This window comes from Globicephala melas, chromosome 1, assembly GCF_963455315.2.
Source record: "Globicephala melas chromosome 1, mGloMel1.2, whole genome shotgun sequence".
Classification (NCBI taxonomy): Eukaryota; Metazoa; Chordata; class Mammalia; order Artiodactyla; family Delphinidae; genus Globicephala; species Globicephala melas.
The window spans coordinates 60,111,417-60,136,807 of record NC_083314.1 but is presented as its reverse complement, the minus strand read 5'-3'; positions in this window follow the sequence as shown (position 1 = coordinate 60,136,807).

Here is a 25,391-nt window from a genome sequence, read left to right as displayed (position 1 = left end):
TTTTTGAATTATGGTTTTCTCAGGGTATATGCCCAGTAATGGGATTTGGGCAGTCCATTATTCTGAGACCTGGGAAGTAAACCCACAGGAAGATGGTGGGTGCCATGTGGTATGGAAGATGGAGGAGTTTCTATTTAATATAGAATTCGCCTACTATAGAGGCACAAACAGTTCTTTGATTTAAAGCAGTAATTACTTCCTTGGCTTGCCCACATTAGTCTATCAGCCTTTGAGCTCTGTTGCTGCTGTACCATTGCCAGAATCCAATTACTAAAAAGGTCAGCATCATTAATATGTGGTTTGAAAAGAATGAAAATGCCAGACAGAAAGTCTGTGAGCATCTAGAGCCTTGACTCAACATCTTGGCCCTTGTTTGTTTACTTTATGTTATTATTATTTGCTTCAAGGTTTATAGGTCAAGATCATAAGCCTAAACCACCTGTGGAAACATACAAATCACACGGTCACATAATTGCCTTAGATGTTTTATCTAACCTGGACGGAACATACCCCCCAAGACTCTTTGCAGCTACATGGAAACTCCTTGACGGTTGAGACCCCCCTTCTTTGAATTTCAGATGGCAGTTACCTTGGGGCACTCATAAATATTTGAGTATGGATTAACTAACTAGTTTAAAACTTACACACAAGTGGAAATATAGTATGAAATAAGAGCCCACTGAAGAAGTTCTGGGGCTCAAGATAGAGACTTCAAGCAGGCCAGTAATCTGAGTCCTGATCCCAGCTAAACCGTTGGTACTTCCTATGACTTTAGATTAGTCACTTTACCTAAAAACCACTAGCTTTTATATCCTGTAGAATGGAAATTGCTTTCTCTTTGATGTAACTTGAGAGGAAACTGTAATATGTAATTGGTTCATAATTAATATTCAGGATTTTTCCTTCACGTAATGAGACCCATTAATTATGTTTGACATTAGTTCTTAATTAGAGATTAAATTATTTCAGAACAATAGGCAAGTGATAATTCTTAAAATTGCTAAAATTTATGGCTTACACATCAAAAGACCTAAATTTTAGTCTCATGTAACTTGGTGCTGCTAGTTTGCTGCTAGCTGGATTCATGACTTTGGATAAGCTGTGTTTGTTTGCTTACTTGTTTTTTTTGTTTGTTTTGGTTTTTTTTTTTAACCCCTTTAAGCCTCAGTTTCCTGACTTTAAAATGAGAATAACAGACTATGTGATTTCTAAAGTCCCTTTCAGCTTTAAACTTCTGTGATTCCAAAGGAGCTTGTGTGCATGTAGCAACATGTAGTATAGTATATTTTGACTTCCAGCTTGTTATGGTGAAAAAATTCCCACGATTTGAACCACTGCTTATGACCATGAGTTTTAGATGGGCTCTGTGCTGCCATCTTTAAATATGTAACACCAGAGAAAAGCAGCTCATTACAATATAATTTTTTGCCCATAAGTTTACCAAGCAAACTAGACATAGATTAGCAGACAGTGGACCCTTCAAGAATTGGGACCCAGTGATGGTCTATATTAATGTATCCTGTTGCAGAACCTAAGTGTTGCTTGGGGAAGGAAAGCTAACCACAAACTCCTTGCTTCAGTTTTGCCTAGAGGGGCCTTGGGTCTCACCTTACTTTGAAAATGTAAAAAAGACATTACTCATGATGAAAATTATTTCTTTGGAATAGAGAAGACAACAATGAATAACATGGTATGATAAAGAAAACTTAATATTAAGAAATAATCACTAGTATTTAAAGTCACTAGTATAATTACTAATACTATTTAGTAATAAAACAGAGAAGGAGAGAACAAAGTCTTAAAAAGTTACTATAAAGGACCAAAGGCAGAGAACTTCATCTCCTCACTTTCATACGCATTTACTAAAATATTGGGCTCTTTCCCAGATATTTTGCATTAGCCTACCTGTTTCTCAAGATCTATATGAAATAACATTTCTTCTATAAAACCATTGTTCTTTCCAATAAGATATACTCTCCTTCCTATTTTCAGTTAAATAAGCATCTGTGGAAGGCTTACTCTAAATCAGGCCCTGAGCTCAATACTATAAGAACTGAACACATTCCTAATCACCCTATGTTCTAAAACCTTCACAGCATTTTCTTTATACCAAATACTTAACATTTTCTTTACACTAAAGGCATATATTATGTTCTAACTTGATTAGGGTATACTTGTTCATCTGGCACTATCCTTTGAACATAATAGGTACTCAATAAACATTTAAAGAATTGTAATAGAGGCAGTAATTTCTCCCAGTTGTAGATGATTCAGCAATGAGAATAAATAGTATTATCTCTAAAATTATAATGTAACTGAAAGAGAACATAAAACCTGATCTATCAAAATTCAGTTACATAAGACCTTTGGGGATAATGTTTGTTGCATGCATCTCTATTACTAATAAAAATAAATACTTATATCTCTTTAAAAACATACTTAGGTTAATTCAGGCAAAAAGAGCAGTCCAGGTCCACAAACTAATCCTCTAGCATTAGCCACAGCACTGTCCCATGAATCAAATATTCTCAAGAGAGCTGAGGATCAGAGAGACACTAAAAACAACCTTGTAAATTCTCAGCCTTGCCTGTGCATAATAAAAGCCCTCTAGAAATAACCCTTGAAATAAAATCAAAATTCTGCAAGTCTTGGGCGAAAGTCAAGGGATTATCTAAACTGGCTTTCTGTGTGCAAAACTGGGGAAGTGGGAGATTTGAGATTGGACACACTGGTTGGGAATTTCCCCAAGCTATGACACATAATTCCGTCCTGGGTTAGGTCTTAGGATGATTCTTCACTGAGGGCAGATTCCTCTTCATTGTGCTCTAGACAGTCACAGTGCCTAACAGAGAAACAGGGGATCCAAGCACAGGTGGTGGTGCGGGAGGAGCTGGGGGGAGGGGGTGCTCTTTACCAAGATATAAACAAATAGCTGAGCATTAACTCTTTGAAAATGTTTAGCTAAGAAAAACATTTTACCTTACTTGCAAACTAAAATTAACCTTCCTGCCACATTTTCATAGTTGCAAGTGTATCACTATTTTCTTACATGGAGTCACCCTGTGGGAATCAAGATTCAAGGTATCAGGTGACAATTACAGTTTCAATGGACAGCATTACAGGAGAGGATCCCTGAGCTTAGGGAACCTGAATCTTTTCTAATGTGCAGTAAGATTTTCTGATCTTTGCCTCTGTGGGAGACACTATCCCTATCTGCCAGGGGGTTTACAAATGTTCTGGAAAAGGTAGTTTGGACATGAAAACATGAGAGACTCATGTCTCATGAGAGAAATGTCTTCCAACACATGGATCTTATAATGACAAAGACAAATATATGAATGAATGAAGAGCTAGTAATTTGTAATGTGGACGAAAAAAATCAGAGTGTTTCCATGAAGATTGAGAAGGAAGGCTATTTTCAAGAGCTTTGTTAGGAAAGGCTTTTAGGAGAAGGTAACATTTAAGCAGAGACAAAAACAAATTGAAGGACAGAGCCATGTAAATATCTACCCCACGAATATTCTAGGATGAAAGAACAACCAGTGTGAAGGACAAATGCTAGAGGAGAATGCTCAGTGTATTTGAGAAACAGCAAGAAACCCAGCATGGAGAGAACAAAAGGATGAGTGGTAGGAAATAAGGTAGAAGAGTGAGTCAGGAACTATATCATACCCTAATATGCCAAAGGAAGAATTTTCTTTAGATTTTAAGTTTGAAAGGCTGCAATTTGGCAAATGAATAAACAAATGAATGACTTTCCCTCATTTCCCTGCATTGAATTATCATAAACAGGCTATAGAATGGAGAGTGGATGAAAAATCTTCAACCCAAACCACGGCCAATCCTAGAAGGATCAGAACCTAAAGAAGAAAGACAAAGAGTGTCAGCAGCAAAGATAAGAGGCCATGGACCAAGTACCTGGGGTCTGAAGAGGGAAGACATGCACTAACACCTGGCTTAGGATCTTGAACTGGGTTCAAGTGTCTAAAAGGCAGAAGACCCCATGTTCCTCAAGAGGAGCATACAACCCAGATACAGTGAAGTAACTGCTTCTCCAGTCCTCTCTCTACATTTACACATTCTCTCTAGTTCTAGCTCGCTCACTCCCTGTCTTGTCCCATTTCCCTATATACATTTTTCTCTTCCCATCTTCTTCTATTTCATTCCCTTTGTCTTAATCTCTGCTTTTTGTAGTTCCCATTTCTCAAATCTCTTGCCTTACTGTCCCTTTTCCCCATTTTTGGTGCATGAAAACCTCTTTTCTCTCTCTCCTTACCTTTGGGGCTCCCCCTGATTTGGGAAGCCCTGTTGTACCTTTTTTTCTGAAACCCTATGGTTGGTGCATCTCTCACCAGTTAGAGAGACAGTGGGAAGAAGGAAGAACCCTCCGTCCTGCACCTGTTCAGGTAGGGGTAAAGTGTCCTTCCTTTCTCAGGCTGGGGTCAGAGCATGGTGCCCACGGGATGATGGTAGAAGGAAAGAAGGAGTTCTCCCCCAGCAACAACATAGTGGAACAGGGCCATTGTCCCAGTGCTCATGGTAAGAGTCATGCCAGCATTTATACACCGTGTCTGGTACATGGTAGGTGTTTTACAAATGTTTGTGAAATTAATGAATATACTATTATGATTATAGTTATCTTGGAGTATTTGGCATGAAATTTTACATCTAAATTAAGCAGCGTCTCAAAACTGGTTTTTCTCTCTCTCTCTTTTTTTTTAATTCGCCAGCTTTTCTTTTCTTTTTTTCAGTTTCTTTTTCTTTTTCTTTTTTTGGCTGCATTGGGTCTTCATTGTTGCACGCAGGCTTTCTCTAGTTGCAGCAAGTGAGGGCTACTCTTTGCCATAGCGCACGGGCTTCTCACTGCGGTGGCTTCTCTTGTTGCGGAGCATGGGCTCTAGGCATGCAGGCTTCAGTAGTTGTGGCACGTGGGCTCAGTAGTTGTGGCTCAGGGCTCTAGAATGCAGGCTCAGTAGTTGTGGTGCACGGGCTTCGTTGCTCCGTGGCATGTGGGATCTTCCCAGACCAGGGATTGAACCCGTGTCCCCTGCATTGGCAGGCAGATTTTTTAACCACTGTGCCACAGGGCAGTCCCCAAAGTGGTTTTTCTTTTATGGGATCAAGGAGAAAAGTTGTTTTGTTTTGTTTTTTACAAGCAGTGATTACCATGGCAGCGTGCAAACTAGTTTCTGTGTTCTTACCACCAAACCATAGAGTTTGTGATAGACAAGATATAAACAGCATAATCTCAGATGACGTTTCTCCACAAAAACAACAAAGCTAGGCATTGGGAGACCCAAAACAAGTGGCAAGTCAGTTTACATCTCCAAAACTTGGCTGCAATGAATTCTCATTTTCCTCTGATTCTCATTTTAATTTTAAACTCACATTCCTCTCTTCCCACTGGTGTCATCATTGTCCTTAGCCTGTCACTGAGATTGGCAAATTGTGGTCAGATTTATTCCTACATTCATCAAACACCTCTTGAGGGCCTTCCAGGTGCCAAGGATTGGGCTGGGTGCTGGCACTCAGACCTGCTGCTTGCCCTTAAGGAGCCAGAGTCAAGTGGAGAGACAATAGTGTACAGATCGACAGAGTCCAGGGTTGCAGGCCTATGTAAAGGACACTTATGGGGTGTGAGGATGGCCCAGAGGAGGGGATCAGTTGTCCGTAAAAGTGGTAGTTAGGGTTGGGAAGGGAGTCAGAAAGACTTTTCTGTGGTATGTGACACTTTTGTGAGCTGTATCTTGAATGAGGGTTGTTTGCTAGGTGGGCGTTTGCAAAGGCACAGAGATGGGCAAGACTTAGCCTCGTCAGGGAGTGTCAAGTGATTCAGTATGACAGGAGTGGAGGATACGGGGGAAGATGATGGGGAGATGGGCCCAGCAAGCGAGGAGGCTGTAGAATTAATCAGCTGGGGGATCATTTCTGCAAATGTCCGTAGAGGAATTACATAATGCTCTATATCTGGAAGAACCTACCAAGGACATTCCCTGGCTTTCTTATTTGGTTACAGTGAACTTTTGAAGAATGCGTCAACATCTCTGTTAGAGCAATGCCCCATATATATACACATATATGTATATATGCCCATATAGGTACACATGCACACGTGTATATATAAAGCTGCCCACAGCTCTACCCCACCCAAACATTGTAAGAAGTCAGTAAGTAGTCAGTATTGCTTCAGAAAATAGATGGATTCCAACACAAGGATTTTAAAGTTTGCTAAGGGTTTTTCATTATAAAAGTTAACATACATTTTAGTATATAAAGTTGGAAGAAGGAGAGAGAAATAAACGTATTCATATTTCCCAGATAGTTATTATTATTTTATTTCCTCCCAGGCTTTTCTCCTATGCACAAGTTTTATTTGTTTATTTGTTAACCTAAGTGTAAGTCTGAATAATTTTTAGACTGTAAAGAAGGAAATGGTTTAATGAGATTTCACTTCAAGTGGATAGTCCCAAAGGTCATCCAACAATATTTACTGATTTTCTTTTTTGTCTCAGGCACTGTGCTAAGTGCTGTAGTAGAGCAGTAAATACAACAGGCACAGTGCTGGTCCATGTAGGTTACCATGGAGATGTGAAGGCCTAGAAATAAAGGATGTCATGGGGAGAGGCAAAGACTGACCAAACTTTCGGTTCTCTTAGCAACAACTCCCCACTATCACTCACTCTGCCCCCTTCTCTTCATTGTCCTGAAGTCACTGAGTGCTCCCATTAGGAGAGGACTTTGAACTCTTATAGTCCAAATAATAGTGCTTGTTGGTTGAAACACACAGGACATGTTTAGGGCTGGCTTTTTTTCTCCTGATTTCTGGACCAGTATTGACTTTTGAGCTACCCTTCTTCTGGCAGCCAACGCTCCCCCCCGCTACCTCCCCCTGCCACCGTGGCAGCCCAAAAAACAGGAAACCGGACGTGGCCCTGCCAAAGCCCTCAACCCCAGCAGGCTTCTTCCTTCCTGCCACAGGGGTGATAAGATACAAGGCCAAGGGGCGCAGCCCCATGGGCTGGGCCCATCATGTGTCATCCCTGTCTTAGAAAAATAAGGCCGTCCCTTCTCCTTCCCACCAAAATAGCTGGTCACCCCAGCATGGAGAACAAATGGGCAAGCTGAGCACAGTCAGAGTCACTTCAGCTGCCGAGAGATGCAGCATCACATATATGCAGAATTGATGGTTTCTAGCCCTCCACTGCCAGCCACATATATGTCTTCCTTCAGGCAGCACAGCATCTCCAACTGCACCTTTAGGAAGCCATCTCTTCCAGTTAAGAGCTGCAGGTTCTCTAAATCCAGTGCTAAAATGGACAAACCATTAGCTGCACGAAATCACCTCAAACAATTATCAGCTACTGATCACATCAGGTAACATACACCAGATTCCACTGCAACCTGATAAGTATCATTATGAGACACTGGCTGGTCCATGTTGATGGATGATTTAGGTCTGGCCCAGGCAGCCCTGGGTGTGTTATCACAGTGGGGCCTCTGAGAAGCCAGAGATAAGAGGATGCAGGAATCCTGAATGGTTTGAAGGAAACATTATAAAAACAAACTTTATTTACTTCCCTGGTTTGCACTGTGCCCACCTTGGTACATCAAGGTTATTCTCACAGTAACCGGTCATCCTATGAACTTTAGAATCCTTTCAGGGAATCACATTTCTCCGTCGGCTGTACTAAATGTCTTTGAAGCTAGGAAATTCCTTTAACTCTGGTTAAACATTATGTAATACATGCCTGCTTTGAATGGGCAAGCCAGAAACTGTACAGCAGAGTAGGGGAGAAAGAAGAACCTTGGACTTGGAGTCACCATATATGAGTTTGAGTCATTTCTAGTGGTCTGACCTTGAGCAAGCACTGATTCTCTAGATTTCAATATCATTTAAAACTGTGCTTTATTGGAATCGCCTATATAAAATATTCCCTAGCTCTCTTTTCTACCAGGCTCAGGCAGAATAAGTTTACTCTTTCTTTATGCTCTTCCTGTACTTTGTACAGATTTGTGTTATGGAGATGTACCTACATACGTCATGTTTATCGCCCTCCGTCAACTATGATTCCTTCAGGACTCTTGGCTTTGATTGCCCATGGCCTGGCCAGTGTCTGGCTCATAGTCAGCCTCAATAAATGATCGTCATACTTACCTGTCTGAACTACAAAACAGAGTCATAATAAACCCTTCTTAAGGGCTCTGAGGAGGCTCCGAGAGGACAGTGCTCAAGCAAGTGCTTCATAAATCATAAAGCTGTGTGTGATTCTAAGGTGTGGTCATTATTTGCAGGGCAATATTATTTCTCAGAGTAGCACAATTCATGAAAATCAAGAAACCAAAGGAAAGGAAACAAGAAACAGTCCACAGTGATGAACTCCAGGGCCTAAGCAAGAAGCACTAGGGAAGGTGAAGTGGAGGGGAGGGCAGGAGACTTTAAATTCTTACTCTATATCAGTTTCTAATATTAGAAATGTGGATGATTTTTACACTGATGTCCTAGTGTTTTTTTCAAATTCGAAAAATAAGTGCATGCAATATCAGTCAGCTCCTTTAGTATTTACCTGGGGGCCCATGGACATAGGTCAAAGGTTAACTGAAACCAAAGCTTGCTTTGCTGTTTACTACATTATTATTGACTAGGATAGTATTTTTCTCACTTTTATATTGCACTTTAAGCTTTCTGAGATGTTGTTTATCATTTACGTTATTCTCACAGTAACCCTGATGTCATTAGTGTAATTACTATTCACTGCATTTAATGAATAGAAAAACTGTGACCAGAGGGATTTAATAAATTGCCCAAGATCCCAAACGCAGTGGACAAGTCAAGACTAGAACTCAAGAGACACAACTCAAGCCCTTTGCAGTAGGTGAAATCCATGGAACAACCCCCAAATACAATACTCTGTACCCTCTGTCCTTGGCAGAGACCGTGGCTCCCAGAAAAGCTGTTACCAGCAGACAGATGGCTTCTGATATCTTATTTACTACTATTCATTGTATCATTCACCGAGTTCCAATGCATGGCTGAGAGAACACTGAATTTGGAATCTGACAGCCTACCGGCTTGACTCTGGACCTTGCCCTTAAATGAGCTGTGTGACTTTGAGCAAAGTTACTTAAACTTTCTGGAAGTCAGTATCCTTACCAAGAGGGAATGACAGACACCACGCCTCACCCTCAGGGATCTTGTGAGACTCTAGCGAGATAATGTATGTGAAACTGCTTTGTAAATTGTAAGGCGCTTGGTAAGCGTCTGGTATGTTACTTGCTTACAAGCTTCTGAAGGCTACTTGGCAAAAACACATATTCCCAAGGCCACCAAAGATAAGAAAATCTAACAGGAAAAGGATAAAATTATTCCCAAGAGGAGGAAAGAAATATTCCCACTCTATGAGCCACCTTAGTCTATAGTAATTTTATCCCAGTGTTCTTAAATATCTATTTACTTATCCCTCCTGGGACAGTGTTGTCTTCCCCCTGCATATCGTCCTAGTTGTGACAGTTATTCAATCAGTGCAGCTATCAGAGCAAATAAACGTCACTCTCTGGGTCCTTTGCCTGAAGCTTCACAGTAGGATAAAATGTGTTGTAAATGCCTCTGTCCTTAATCACTGAAAGGGAATCATACAAATATTGAGCTTCCTATTAAGTTTGGTAAAATGCGTTTTGCTGAAGAATATAGAGACCTGAAATCCTTCAGTGTGTTGGCTGAAAGTATGGACTAGCTGGAACATGAAATTCTGCTTTATATAAGATGGTTCCTCAAAATACCTCTAATAGCCTGTGCTGCAATTATGCCCTGCGTCTGTAAGTAAAAGAACAGAGAGAATTGTGTCTTGGAAAGATACAATTCAGTGGTCAATGTAGGGAATCTGACCAAAGAATCTATCACAGAAAATGACAGACTGCATATAGAGTAACCAAACTAAACCCAGGTCTGGAGAAGGAATGGCTGAATGGGGGTGTCAGACCATTACATGCCTACACAATGAAAGCCACATCTTGAAAAATGCTCCCTTTTCCTCACTCTCAAATAGATTTCCTAATATTGATCTAACTTACAAAGTATCTCAAATAATTGTTCTAATAACTTGTCTGCAGATAGAAAATTTTTTTCTTTCCAGTCTGATCCTAATTCTTCCTATTTCATTTTCGTACCTCTATGTATTGCCTGAGATCTCCAGTATGATGGATAGAAACAACAGTTGGTATCTCAGATGTATTTCTGACTTTAAAGGAAAAGATTCTAAGGTTGTAAGTATGATGTTCACTGTGCACATTTCTTAGATTCTCTTAATCAAGTTAAGGAACTTCTCTACCTGTTATAGTTTGCTAAGTATTTTATGTAACCACAAAGAGTGGTTAATTTTTCATCAAATGACTTCTCTTCATCTATTGAGCTGCTCATCTGATTTTTTTCCTTGAATCTGTTAATGTGGTAAATTACACTGTAGATTTCTTAATGTTACTATATCCCTGAATGTCTGGAATAAATATATCTTGATCATGATAGATTTTAAAAAATAGTAATAAATGGCTAGGTTCGGTTTCCTTATGTTTTATGAAATTTGCATTTATATTTATAAATGAGAGCTTGCCTTCAATGATCGTTTCTGGGACCGTTCTTGTCTTTCAAGTTAGGATAGCTGTATAAATCGACTTGGGGAAATTTCCCTTAATTACTTTTCTCTGGAAAAGTGCTTATAGGATGAAGAATATGGGTTAAATTCTCTCTTTTGATAAGTAAAGTGCTCTAAACATATTTATTAAATCAAGTTTGTTAATACTAATATTAAAATATTTTTACTTTTACCAGTTATTATTTGCTTGATCTTGTATTTGTATCAGTTTTTCTTGTAATATATAATGACTATTACATTAATCTGATATTCTTTTAATCATCAAGAACTAACCCTTTTTATAAACATTAATGGTTATAAAATTATATATATATATAATATATGTATACATATATATAATATATAATACATAATATATAATACATATATATATAATATATATATATATATACATATAAATGTGTCTTAACATCTAAATTTGTCTGCTAGGACTTCCCTGGTGGCACAGTGGTTAAGAATCCGCCTGCCAGTGCAGGAGACATGGATTCAATTCCTGGTCTGGGAAGATCCCATATGCCGCAGAGCAACTAAGCCCATGCACAGCAACTACTGAAGCCTGTGCACCTAGAGCCCATGCTCCACAAGAGAAGCCACCACAATGAGAAGCCCATGCACTGCAATGAAGAGTATCCCCTGATTGCTGCAACTAGAGGAAGTCCACACACAGCAATGAAGACCCAACACAGTCAAAAATTTTTAAAAAATAATAATTAAAAAAAAAACCTACTTGATTAAAACTAAATAAATAAATAAATTTGTCTGTTATTAATAATGCAACATTAGCTTTCTTTTTTCCCAATACATTTTTTATTTAAAATTTTTCTCTTACTAATCATATTAATAATGGATCCTTATAATTTAATTTAAAATTCCCTGCCTTTTATCAGTGAGTTTAATCACTTTATATTTAATGTATATCTGGATTTATTTCTACCTTTTTTGTATGTGCCTTCTATTTTCCATTCTGTTCATCAGCTTTCCCTTTTACTATATACTACCAAAAAATTCCCCCTTTATTTAATCTATTCTTTTGAATACATATTTTATTTCCATTCTTTAACATAAATATCTAATAAAGATTAATTTTAATCAATATTCCTTATTGACAAATAGAAGAAGTTTAGAATGCTTTAACTCCAATCTTCTCCTATTTTCATGCTATTTGACTTTAGTCTCACCTTGTTTTTAAACTTCCTCAAATAATCTCTTTTTTCTTGTTTATGTAGTCAATCATTATTTTGACCTACCAGCATGCTTACTAATTTCTCTACCATCTATCATTTTTTGTTTTTCAAACCTTCCTTCTGGAATAATTTCCCTTTTTGTGAAGTCCACCTTTTAGTAATCTTTTCAGTGAATGTGATTAGTAAGCTCAGTCTTCTTTTGTATGAAAATAATTTTATCATACCTTTCAACAACAACTTCATTTAATATTTTGAGGATATTATTCCCTTTTATTCTGGCTTCTATTGTTACTGATGTAGACTATGACTCATTAGTTTTCCTTGTGGATAATATGTCTTTTCTCTCTTGTACCTTATAAAATGTATTTGTCCTTGTCTTTGTTATTCTGCAGTTTCACTATGAAATTCATCTTCCTTGGGATTGCTTGTGCAGTTCTAATATGAGGACTTATATCTTTCCTCAGTTCAGAAAAAGTTGAAGCCAGTATCTTTTTGAATATTGCCTAATCTCCATTTTTTTTTTCTAACAGATGTATATTCAGTATCCTCATTCTAATGTCCACATTGCTTAATCTCTTTATAGTGCACCCCATCTCCAGCACTCTTTCCTGAATTCTGGATAGTCTATTCAGATCTATCTTCCATTAATTAATTCTGTCTTCAGCTGCTATACTTTACTGTTTAACTCATATTTTGAGATTTTAGTCTAATTACTAAAGTTTTTAATTTAAGGAAGTATATTTTTTCTGCTTTTTCTTTTCTTACCCTATTTCTTCTTGTCTTCTGACTTCTATCCTTTTTCTAATGTTCTAAAGTGAATACTTTAAATATATTTATTTTCTCATTCCCTTTTTCCCAACTGATTGTTTTCTATTCACAGTGTTGCTAAGTCTCTCTCAGGACTTGCTTGTGTTAATGATAATTTTATTCCTAAACTTATTTTTATTGCAGGTGGTTTTTGGAGGGGATTTTGTTGTGCTGATCTGTGGAAGTACACCTACAAAGCATTTTCACATTTTCTTCTACCAGGGCCTCAAGCTTTTCACCAGGGATGGACCAGTTTTTTGCTAATTTCTAAATCTAGGTTCCTGCGCAACAAAGGTAGAGTAAATTTAGACTCTACACCTATTCCTTTATAATATGGTGATTCTGAGTTTTATGGCTGACACTTTTCCCATCTAAGGTTCCAGGGGGTAAGTAGGTCTTTGTCAGGATCTCAAGTGAGTATGTGTAATTCTTCTAATCAATCCCTTTTCCATGGACTGTATATGCTTTCAAAAATCTTAACAATAAACAGGAGACTCCTTTACAGTTGCTCATCTCAAATGGCTTCAGATCTCATAGCCTATCCTCTGTGAACATGAAAAGCCTAATACCCATCTTCTAAAACTTATATCCAGGACCAGCTGTCCCTTGAGCCACTGTGGCTTCAGGCTATTACTCCTCCTCTTGACTTTGAGATTCTCTTTATTTCTGCTACCTGTGGGTTTCCACTTCTTTTGAGCTTAGCAATATATTTAACTTTTGTTGGCATATTTTATCCAAATTTTCTATGTTTGGAGAATGAAGAAGTTCTTTCAATTGAATTTCCATTGTCTTCAAAGTAGACTTTGGGCAGCACTCTACCTTGGTGTATTGCCTATAGGTTTTAAGTACATACAAAGAAATACCTGCAATATTCTTGAAAGTGTGCTCCAGCTACTCAAATCAATGTTTTAGCTTACTTTTCAGTGTGAATGTCCAGCTGGCCCAGTGAACTTTGTTTCCAGTCCCTATTGCAAAATTGACTTGATATCTTAAAACCTTTTTTTCCTTAAGATCATGAGGTATCTCAAAGTTTCTGAATTTTTGTATTGAGAGACGATGGGTTTTTATGACAAAAAGGCCTTTGATAATTATGTCATCAATGCCACCTACTGGGTGACTCTGCAAAATTCAGGTAAGTCCCGTGAGCCTTAGTTTCTTCATATGGTAGATAAGGAAAAAATATCTACTTTGTAGAGTTGTTGTGAAATAGATATATTTACTGTATAGGAAGATGTTCCCATTGATTCAACTTGTATTATTTATTGAGCATATGATTTGAGAAGGCATTACATTTATGATACTCCAAACTTCTGATATTCTGGATCAGCTGTTGATTTTAAGTCATTGGATTTGAGATGTTAGACTTATCAAATAAAAATACAGGACACTAAATTAAACTGAAATTAAATTTGAATTTCTGATAAGCAATGAATAATTTTTTAGTATAAGTATGGCCCACGCGATATTTAGCCCATGTAATATTTGGCACACCCTTATACTAAAAAATTACTTGTTGTTTATCTGAAATTCAAATTTAATTGGGCATCCTGTATTTTATCTGGCAACCCTATACTGGATCCACCTCTTCTCATTTGAACAGTAACAGTCGTTTGTGAAAGATCTCTCACACATGTGTTCCAATTTTGCCAGTGTCCTATTTTAAATGAGAAAGCTAAGCTCAGCTATATTTTCATGTAGAATCTCTGTTCAAGGCATAAAAGATTTTTAAATCAAATGGTTCTTTCCTGCAATTAAATTCCAGATATTATTTTTGTTTCATCTGTACTTCCTTTGGATTTAATCAGCCATGTTTGCAGCGACATCAGTAGAATATGGGATTTTCAGACATCCTATAAGTTAGCTGATTTTAAAAGAAAAATAACTGAGGTTTCAGCACATGGTAAGTTAAGAAGTGAGTATTTAGAGAAGAACATTTTCTTGTCTGTGTTTTCTGACTGCTCTGTGGCCTCTGATGGTTAAAGGCTTTAAGTCACAGCTCTGTGACTCACTGGCTGGAGAGCCCTGGAAAAAGAATTTTCTCTTCCAACCGTCTGTTTCCCATCAGAACATCTATTGGTAATCATTCCCACCCACTTCGGGGACTGCTGTACTGTGATGTAGGATGGCATTTTACATACAATAGATGGTTCTCCAGGACCACAACTGAAACGACAAAGATTTCTAAAACACAAAAAGCAGAATTGGGACATGTGCCAGAAGAGGTGAATTGAATTTGTGTCTTCTCGAAGAACCCTGAGGTGATCCCTCTTGGTCTGGAAATGGGGCTCCTTTGTCAGACTGTTCATTAAGATCTCCACCCAACAGGTGCCCCTCTCCTATCCCCCATGCCAGGCTCTATCCTCCCTAAAGGGAACTCTTCAATTCCTTCCTCTCTTGTGCCTGTACCTTGTCACTGGGAAACGCCACTTCCTTTAAGCCCAAGGCCAGAGGAGTGCTGTTGTGTCCACACAAATGGAGAAAACAAGTGTTTCCCTATAGATTTTTCCATTTCTAGTGTATGTGTCACCAAGGTCCCCGTAGAGTTGTTACCCATTACCAGAAACAAATTAAATCTCTAGAAAGTGAGAGTGAAATGAGAGAAAACCATTTACTACTTGCTTTTTCTTCCCTCTATTTTCTTACTCTCAGTAACTTGAGAATATCAATACTGAAGTTCATCTTAAAATTGAATACGGCTCAGTTGCGAAAACATGGTCCCCAGGGGAAAGCAATAGAGCTGGATAAAGGCGAAAAGGAGAGGAGGAAGGAACACATTTATCTATGAAATTCCTATTTTAGAGACTACAATGGATTTGCATAGAGCTACCTTGCTTTTATGTAGCAGATTTATCCTTTAAGGTTGTGAATAATGAAATGCTTAGAAAACTGGCTTGCATCTCACTGACTGCTGTTAAAACTGGAACACTGCAGGTTCTTCATTCCTGTCCTCATTTACAGTGGCTTCTGACACTTTCACATTTCTCTACCATGGTATTTAAAGTGAATATCAATAAAATCAAGATTCCTTTAATCATGAGACTATTCATCATTTTTGTCTTCTAATCTCCCAACATTTTTCCATCCCTAGAGGCAGTTGTCCAAAGTGGGAAAGAGGAACTTGGGACAGATTACTTAGCCATTCTGTGCCTCTCAGTCCCCTGTGCATGGGAGAATAATAGTACGCAACTGTAGATTAGGTTCTTCTGTTATATGCTTTCCTGGCATATCATATTTCCCCATTTTATCACAGCCATCACTCTTGTCATGAGTAGATTAGTACCCACACTCCCAGTGAACTATACACTCCTTGAGTGAGGGGACTGTGTTTGTGTCTGTCTCTTTCATCACTGTAACCTTCACACCTAGCACAATACCTGACACATAGTACATAGTAATTAAATGTAGCTATTATTAGCATTACTGTCTAGGGATGATAAACACAGTTGCCTTATTATTCACCATATTTGTGTTCTACAAAATCTCTGCAAGGAATAAGTTACTGAATACTGAACTATTGCTCCTAGTAGAAATACAGGGTTAGGTTCCTGCAAGCCTCTGGTCACAACATTTTTGTCAACTGATCAATATATAATGTTTTATACGTGTTTCTGCTTAAAGATGTTTTAATACATATTGTTGATTAATTAACATTGAACTCATGGCCAACAGCACTGTAAATCATTCCTATACACACTTATCCAACACATGTATGTTCTCTGTCAGGCACATCAAAATCTCTCACTTAGGAATATTAAATAGCACTTCAGCCTATGTCTAGGGTCATTTTAAACAGTGATATCATCAACAAGAAACACAAAAATGCAAAAAACTTGGCACTAAATAGACTGAAAAAATTACACTTATTTATAGTATGAAAGCTGAAATAAGAAGGTGGAGTGTTGCCTTATTTGAATCTGCGTGTTGATGACTCAATGTTTTTTTTTTTGCTCTGATGTGTCCATAAATGACTGCAAAACCACCAGAAGTGTTGAAATAAATTCTAGCAAGTAGGTGAATTTGAAAACACAGAATTCGTCAACAGTAAAGATCAACTGTACTTGGCAAAACTTTAGTCATGCTTCATCGTCATGCTAAGCCTAAGGCAGACTTTGTTAAATGAACAAAACATTTCATCATTCATTCATTCATTCATATTGGATGATGTAGTACACCTGGGATGCAATGTAGTGCAGTGTGGTGCTTTAGATCATAGGCTTTGAAGTCAGCCTGACTGGTTTCAAATCCCATCTCTGCCATTTACAACTTCAGGCCATTTATTTGATTTCTCTGAGCCTTAATTTTCTTATTTGAAAAATGGGGGTATTAGTAGAAGTTACCTAAAAGAGTTGCTGTGAAGATTAGCTAAGAAACTCTTAGAGGATTTGATGTATAACATGGTGACTATAGTTAATAACACTGTATTGTGTATTTGATATTTCCTAAGAGAGGCATATATTAATTAACTCAATGAAAAGAATCTTTTTTATAATGTATACAATATTTCAAATCATCATATTGTACACTTTACATATCTTACAATTTTATGTGTCAATTACACCTTAATAAAGCTAGAAAAAATAAAATAATGAAAAAAAAACCCACAATATTGACCAGTACATAAAGAGTGCTCAAAAAATATAAACTATAGTAATCTTTACTGATATATCTTACAAGTTGAAAGGGCATTTCTGGGCTACTGTGCTGCTTTAAGCTCTACCAAGTCTTTAAGGCCCTGCCACAAAGCTTGAAGTCTCATAGAATTTTGATTCTTTCTGATTCTCTTTACCTCTAAATTTTGTGCTCTTCTTAGGCTGGAAACGCAGATAAGAAATTATTTCCCAAGGTTTCTTTATTTCTGTCTTTTCCTGGAGTCAAAATATTTCAGTCCTCATGGTCTACCATAAACAGAAGCTGCTGAAGTTGCATCTTTTCCTTCTTTCCTTACACCCATCTGAGCTGGTCCTAGAAGCAGAAGTTTCAGAACTGAAACTGCATAGCAAAGTCCTCCTCCTAAGATAGCTCAAACCTGAATGATCTGGCATGCTCCTACCCTAGCCAATCCTTGTTTTCCTTGGCTGTGTGAGGATATGAAAGCTGAGCCCAGAGCTAAGAACATGGAAGTGAATAAAGTGCTGGTTTAACCAAGTATCACAGCAGCACAGAGTTTTGCCTCTTGAGAACTCCTTAGACATGATCTAGCTTAATTTTCTCAGTATGCCAGACAGATCACCTCTAAGGTCCTATATTTATTTTTCAACCAGGTATTCTTGTCTGGATTCCACTGAGACTGATATTTGGAATTAAATGAGCCACAACTGGGTAAGTCCAGTTTTTGCCCCATAATATTTTCTAGCATAAAGGAAAACAAAACGCCAAACAGTAGACACCAAGATGGTAACGGAAATAGGAGGGGGAGTTGTTTTTAATGTCTGAATAGCAAACTGAATTCTCCTTATGCTAAGAGATGATATGGTAGAAGGAGAGTCCTTTTAGATAACTTGGATTTATTTGGAAGTTCTATTTTCATTTGTTCATGCTTCAGTTGGACTTTCTATAAAATAGGGATACATTTTGAATTATCAAATACCTTTCCAGATTATTTGAAAAATTAATATGAAGAGTTAAGCTCTTTTGCTAAAATACATTATGATTTAGAACTTGACCTTTCTAAGTTTCAATTTCCCTATCTGTAAAATAAAGCAAAGTGTAGATTATCTCTAATACTGTGTCAGCTCTAAAATGTCACAAGACGAGACTATGAGTCTATGGTTTATTGGATGTCAGAAACTAAAGATTAGACAGGTTAACTGCTGGAAGCCAGTTCTCTAGTCCTGTCAGCTCTATCTCTATGACGTTTCTCAGACCCATCTCCCTCTTTCCACTTATAATATCCATCCCTAGTTCAAGCTCCAGTCTTTCCCTCTTTCCGATCTGTCCACACACTTCTGCCAGAACTATCTTCCTTATTCCTAGCTTTGATCACATCATTCCCTGATCACAAACGTTCAGTTACTCCCTACTGAACAGATAGGATCAATTCCAAACCATTCAGCCCAGCCTTCCACAGGCTGGCCTCTAATTATGTAATTCCATTTCCTCCATTCCACCTAGTAAATTCATCTGAGATTACTCTCTATTTCTCAAATAATGCTCTTTTTCCTTCTGCTTTGGGCCCCCGTTCAAGTTTTGGCTTCTATGTGAAATGTTTCCTCCTTCCTTGCTAATCTTCTCCATCATTTATTTATTTATTAAATTACATTTCCTTCAAGTCCACTCACATCTTAAATCTTTCAGGAGGCCTTCCCTGACTCACAGAGAAAGAAATAATTCTTCTCTCTCCCATAAAGCATGTTTGTAACCATATTTTAGCACTCATTACAGAGCTGTATCAAAGTTATTTAGATGTGTTATTCATTTTAATTGGCTTATAAAATCTTGAAGTTAGAAACCATGTACTTTTCACCCCTGAATCCCCAGTAACTCCAGCATTGAGCTTTGCACGTGATCAATAGTTGCTTTTTAAAAGTGAATTCGGGGCTTCCCTGGTGGCGCAGTTGTTGTGCGTCTGCCTGCCGATGCAGGGGACACGGGTTCGTGCCCCGGTCCGGGAAGATCCCACATGTTGCGGAGCGACTAGGCCCATGAGCCATGGCCGCTGAGCCTGCGCGTCCGGAGCCTGTGCTCCGCAACAGGAGAGGCCACAACAGTGAGACGCCGCGTACCGCAAAAAAAAAAAAAAAAGTGAATTCGATTGATTTTCTCTTAGTCACTTCAGGCTGAAAGGAGACAGTGTAAAGCAGAGATCCCCAAAACCACATTCCCTCTCAGCTACCTGTCCAACTGATCTCTCAACAGAGCCAAGGATGCCAGGAAGCTTGGACCTCTGAGTTGGCCCCACCTGTGCCCAGAAGCCTCCCAACTCTCAGAACAGGAACTGAATGGTTGACATGCTGTGGAAACCAAGGCCTGCCCTTTGTAAAGCATGAAATAAAATTGTAAGTCCCTCCTTTATTGAAAATTCTTGCTAAACCAGTTCTTTCAGGTGCACTTAATCCTTTCACTTTGAGAGGAATAAGCTCAGAGAATTAATGTTGACCATGCAAAACCTCCTCCCTCTAGCCTCCACTTGAGTCTCTCTGGATAATGAGCTTAACCTTCTGAGTTCATGGTTTCTGGGGTACACTTGCCGGTAGGAGAAAAGAAGACTTCCCTAGAAGGCTTCAGCCAAAGCCCCCTTGGGAGCAGCAACAAAATGCTCTTGTCCAATCCCTACGACTTTGACCCCTTTGGGATATTTGAGACATTTGTATTCTAGGTCTCTTTTACCCCTCACTTGGTAAGACTACGGGGATGTAGAATGAGTGGGGGAAGTGGTGAAAATGCATCTGAACAAGATTAGCAGGAGATGCTTCAAGATACTGCTTATATCACATAGAGATGCCTCTGGGTTAATAAGAAATTATCTCCAAAGTACTCTCATATGCATGCACAAAAGTGATGAGACTCTCAGATAAAGCAATCAAACCCTCAGGTGTGGCTTGTGGAATTCATTTCATTGCTTTCCAGCTGGTAGTTTACCTAAGCTGCTGTGTAGAGAAAGATGTCAGCCCATAATCACGGGTGGGTTTTTCAGGCATACAAGGCAGCATTGGGAAGGACAGGCATCCTCTCTATAGAGCACATGCAAACCTTAAGAATTCTTCAAGAATTCCTTAGTCCATTGCCTGACAGGTTCTTCTTACAGACCCCCTCTTTCATCAGTGCTCAGAAATGGAGAAGTCAATCTTCATTTCAAGAGACTGAATTCTGAGAAGCCACATTCCCAGAACTATTGGGATTCAAGATTGAAAGAGACCTTAATCATAATGTAGTACAATTTAAAAATTAATCCTTTGTAAATGTAAAACCTAAGTCTCAGAGAGGACAAATGTGAGTTGTCCAAAGGCACACAGCCAAGGTTAGGGCTCAGATATCCCAACATCTAAACCTGCATTTTCTCCACTACATCACCATTCCACCAGATTTGTATGCTTGATTGTCTCTTATTGATTCTGTACTATTCTTCCCCTGCTCCCTACTCTCCACCCTTCCCCTGCTCCCTACTCTCTGTTTTCCAGAGGCTCTGAGTCTGAAATCCACATTTCTCAGAATCCCAACCAGTGAGGTTCTGGGTTAGGTTCCAACAATGAAAAGCAAGTACAAAATCTGGAAAGCAGAGGGGAAGCAGAGCCATTAAGTTTCCTGCAGCAGCAATAGGCAGTTGTATGAGTTCTGTGAACTTCAGAAGAATATAGATGTGACTGTCCAGCAGCTTCCAGGTGCCCTTATTAGAATTGTGCCCCTTTGGTGTTGTAGCAGCTAAGAATATCAGCGATGGTTTCCTGCAGTTCCTTAAGCTCCCTGGTTTCCAGAAAACCAGTGGTAGTTTTCCTTGACTTTTGGTCCACCCACCCCAGCTTCTAATTCCCTGTATTAAATCCCTTCTTGCTTGCAATACTAAAAATGGTTTCTGATTCCTGACTCTGCCCTGAATGATACTTCATTCTGTAAGATTGTTTCTAAATTATCAATTACACATATGGCTTTCGAGGCAAAGAACAGAGTGCAGAAAATGTCCCATGTAATGATAGTGAATCAACATCAATAGGTCATTCAAAAAGACCACTTGCTTTCAAAAAGGACCAGAGCTTCTTTGACAAGGTCCAAATCATGCTACTGAGAAACGTGAGTTAAAGTTTAAGTGACCTTCATAAATAAAATGAAAGAGATTGGTTAAATTGCTTCCTTAAGACACAGCTAGTCATAGATACAGAGATGGTAACATTAGAGTGCAAATATGTAGATCAGAAGTTGTTAAATTTTCATATGCCGTGGACCCCTTTGGCAGTCTGGAAAACCTACATAATCCCTGTTCAGAATAATGTGTTTAAATGAATTAAATAAAATGTAATTTGTTACAAAGAAAAGCAATTTAAAAACAGTTCTCAAAATACTAAAAATTTAAAATTGTATTATGAGTGAATATATATATTATATATATATTTTTTGAATTTTATTTCATTTATTTTTTATACAGCAGGTTCTTATTAGTTATTGATTTTATACATATTAGTGTATATATGTCAATCCCAATCTCCCAATTCGTCAACCCCCCACCAATCCACCCCCCACCACTTTCCCCCCTTGGTGTCCGTTCATTTGTTCTCTACCTCTGTGTCTCTATTTATGCCCTGCAAACTGGTTCATCTGTACCATTTTTCTACCTTCCACATATATGTGTTAATACATATTTGCTTTTCTCTTTCTGACTTCCTTCACTCTGTATGGCAGTCTCTAGATCCATCCACGTCTCTACCAATGAACCAATTTCCTTTTTCTGGTGGAGTAATATTCCATTGTACCACATCTTCTTTATCCATTCGTCTATCAATGGGCATTTAGGTTGCTTCCATGACCTGGCTATTGTAAATAGTGCTGCAATGAACATTGCGGTGCATGTGTCTTTTTGAATTATGGTGGTCTCTGGGTACACGCGCAGTAGTGGGATTGCTGGCCCATATGGTAATTCTATTTTTAGTCTTTTAAGGAACCTCCATACTGTTCTCCATAGTGGCTGTATCAATTTACATTCCCACCAACAGTGCAAGAGAGTTCCCTTTTCTCCACACCCTCTCCAGCATTTGTTGGTTGTAGATTTTCTGATGATGCCCATTCTAACTGGTGTGAGGTGATACCTCATTGTAGTTTTGATTTGCATTTCTCTAATATTAGTGATGTTGAGTAGCTTTTCATGTGCTTCTTGGCCATCTGTATCTCTTCTTTGGAGAGAGGTCTATTTAGGTCTTCTGCCCATTTTTTGGAATGAGTTGATTGATTTTTAATATTGAGCTGCATGAGCTCTATATATTTTGGAGATTAATCCTTTGTCCATTGATTCATTTGCAAATATTTTCTCCCATTCTGAGGGTTGTCTTTTTGTCTTGTTTGTAGTTTCCTTTGTTTTGCAAAAGCTTTTAACTTTCATTTGTTTATTTTTGTTTTTATTTCCATATCTCTAGGAGGTGGATCAAAAAAGATGTTGTGATTTATGTCAAAGAGTGTTCTTCCTATGTTTTCCTCTAAGAGTTTTATAGTGTCCGGCCTTACATTTAGGTCTCTAATCCATTTTGAGTTTATTTTTGTGTATGGTGTTAGGGATTGTTCTAATTTCATTCTTTTATATTTCGCTGTCCAATTCTCCCAGCACCACTTATTGAAGAGGCTGTCTTTTCTCCATTTTACATCCATGCCTCCTTTGTCATAGATTAGTTGACCGTAGTTACATGGGTTTATCTCTGGGCTTTCTATCCTGTTCCATTGATCTGTATCTCTGTTTTTGTGCCAGTACCATATTGTCTTGATTACTGTAGCTTTGTAGTATAGTCTGAAGTCAGGGCGTCTGATTCCTTCAGCTCTGTTCTTTTCCCTCAAGACTTCTTTGGCTATTCGGGGTCTTTTGTGTCTCCATACAAATTTTAAGGTTTTTTGTTCTAGTTCCATAAAAAATGCCATTGGTAATTTGATAGGGATTGCATTGAATCTGTAGATTGCTTTGGGTAGTATAGTCATTTTCGAGTCTTCCAATCCAAGAACATGGTATATCTCTCCATCTCTTTGTATCATCTTTATTTCTTTAAATAGTGTCATACTTTTCTCCATACAGGTCTTTTGTCTCCTTAGGTAGGGTTATTCCTAGGTATTTTATTCTTTTTGTTGCAACAGTAAATGGGAGTGTTTCCTTAATTTCCTTAATTTCTCTTTCAGATTTTTTCATCATTAGTGTATGATGCAAGAGATTTCTGTGCATTAATTTTGTATCCTGCAACTTTACCAAATTCATTGATTAGCTCTACTAGTTTTCTGGTGGCATCTTTAGGATTCTCTATGTATAATATCATGTCATCTGTAAACAGTAACAGGTTTACTTCTTCTTTTCCAATTTGTATTCTTTTTATTTATTTTTCTTCTCTGATTGCTGTGGCTAGGACTTCCAAAACTATGTTGAATAATAGTAGTGAGAGTGGATATCCTTGTCTCATTCCTGATCTTAGAGAAAATCTTTCAGTTTTTCACCATTGAGAATGCTCTTTACTGTGAGTTTGTCGAATATAGCCTTTATTATGTTTAGGTAGGTTCCATCTATGCCCACTTTCTGGAGAGTTTTTACCATAATGGGTGTTGAATTTTGTCAAAAGCTTTTTCTGCATCTATTGAGATGATCATATGGTTTTTATTCTTCAATTTGTTAATATGGTGTATCAGATTGATTGATTTGCTATATTGAAAAATCCCTGCATCCCTGGGATAAATCCCATTTGATAATGGTGTATGATCCTTTTAATGTGTTGTTGGATTCTGTTTGCTAGTATTTTGTTGAGGATTTTTGCATCTATATTCATCAGTGATGTTGGTCTGTAATTTTCTTTTTTTGTAGTATCTTTATCTGGTTTTGGTATCAGGGTGATGGTGGCCTCATAGAATGAGCTTGGGAGTGTTCCTTCCTATGCAGTTTTTTGGAAGAGTTTGAGAAGGATGGGTGTTAGCTCTTCTCTAAATGTTTGATAGAATTCACCTGTGAAGCCATCTGATCAGTGACTTTTGTTTGTTGGAAGATTTTTAATCACCACTTCAATCTCACTACTCGTGATTGGTCTGTTCATATTTTTTGTTTCTTCCTGGTTCAGTCTTGGAAGGTTGTACCTTTCTAAGAATGTGTCCATTTCTTCCAGGTTGTCCATTTTATTGGCACAGAGTTGCTTGTAGTAGTCTCTTAGGATGCTTTGTATTTCTGCAGTGTCAGTTGTAACTTCTCCTTTTTCATTTCTAATTTTATTGATTTGAGTCCTCTCCCTCTTTTTCTTCATGAGTCTGCCTAATGGTTTATCAATTTTGTTTATGTTCTCAAAGAACCAGCTTTTAGTTTTATTGATCTTTGCTATTGTTTTCTTTGTTTCTATTTCATTTATTTCTGCTCTGATCTTTATGATTACATTCCTTCTGCCAACTTTGGGTTTTGTTTGTTCTTCTTTCTCTAGTTCCTTTAGGTGTAAGGTTAGATTGTTTATTTGAGATTTTTCTTGTTTCTTGAGGTGGGCTTGTATAGCTATAAACTTCCTTCTTAGAACTGCTTTTGCTACATCCCATAGGTTTTGGATCATTGTGTTTTCATTGTCATTTGTCTCTACGTATATTTTGATTTCATCTTTGATTTTTTCAGTTATCTCTTGGTTACTTAGTAACATATTGTTTATCCTCCATGTGTTTGTGTTTTTTACATTTTTTTCCCTGTAATTGATTTCTAATCTCATAGCATTGCGGTCAGAAAAGATACTTGATATAATTTCAAGTATCTTAAATTTACTGAGGCTTGATTTGTGACCCAAGATGTGATCTATCCTGGAGAATGTTCCATGGGCACTTGAGAAGAAAATGCAATCTGCTGTTTTTGGATGGAATGTCCTATAAATATCAATTAAATCTATCTGGTCTATTGTGCCATTTAAATCTTTTGTTTCCTTAGTAATTTTCTGTTTGGATGATCTGTCCATTGGTGTAAGTGAGGTGTTAAAGTCCCCCACTATTATTGTGTTACTGTAGATTTCCTCTTTTATAGCTGTTAGCAGTTGCCTTATATATTGAGGTGCTCCTATGTTGGGTGCATATATATTTAGAATTGTTGTATCTTCTTCTTGGATTGGTCCCTGATCATTATGTA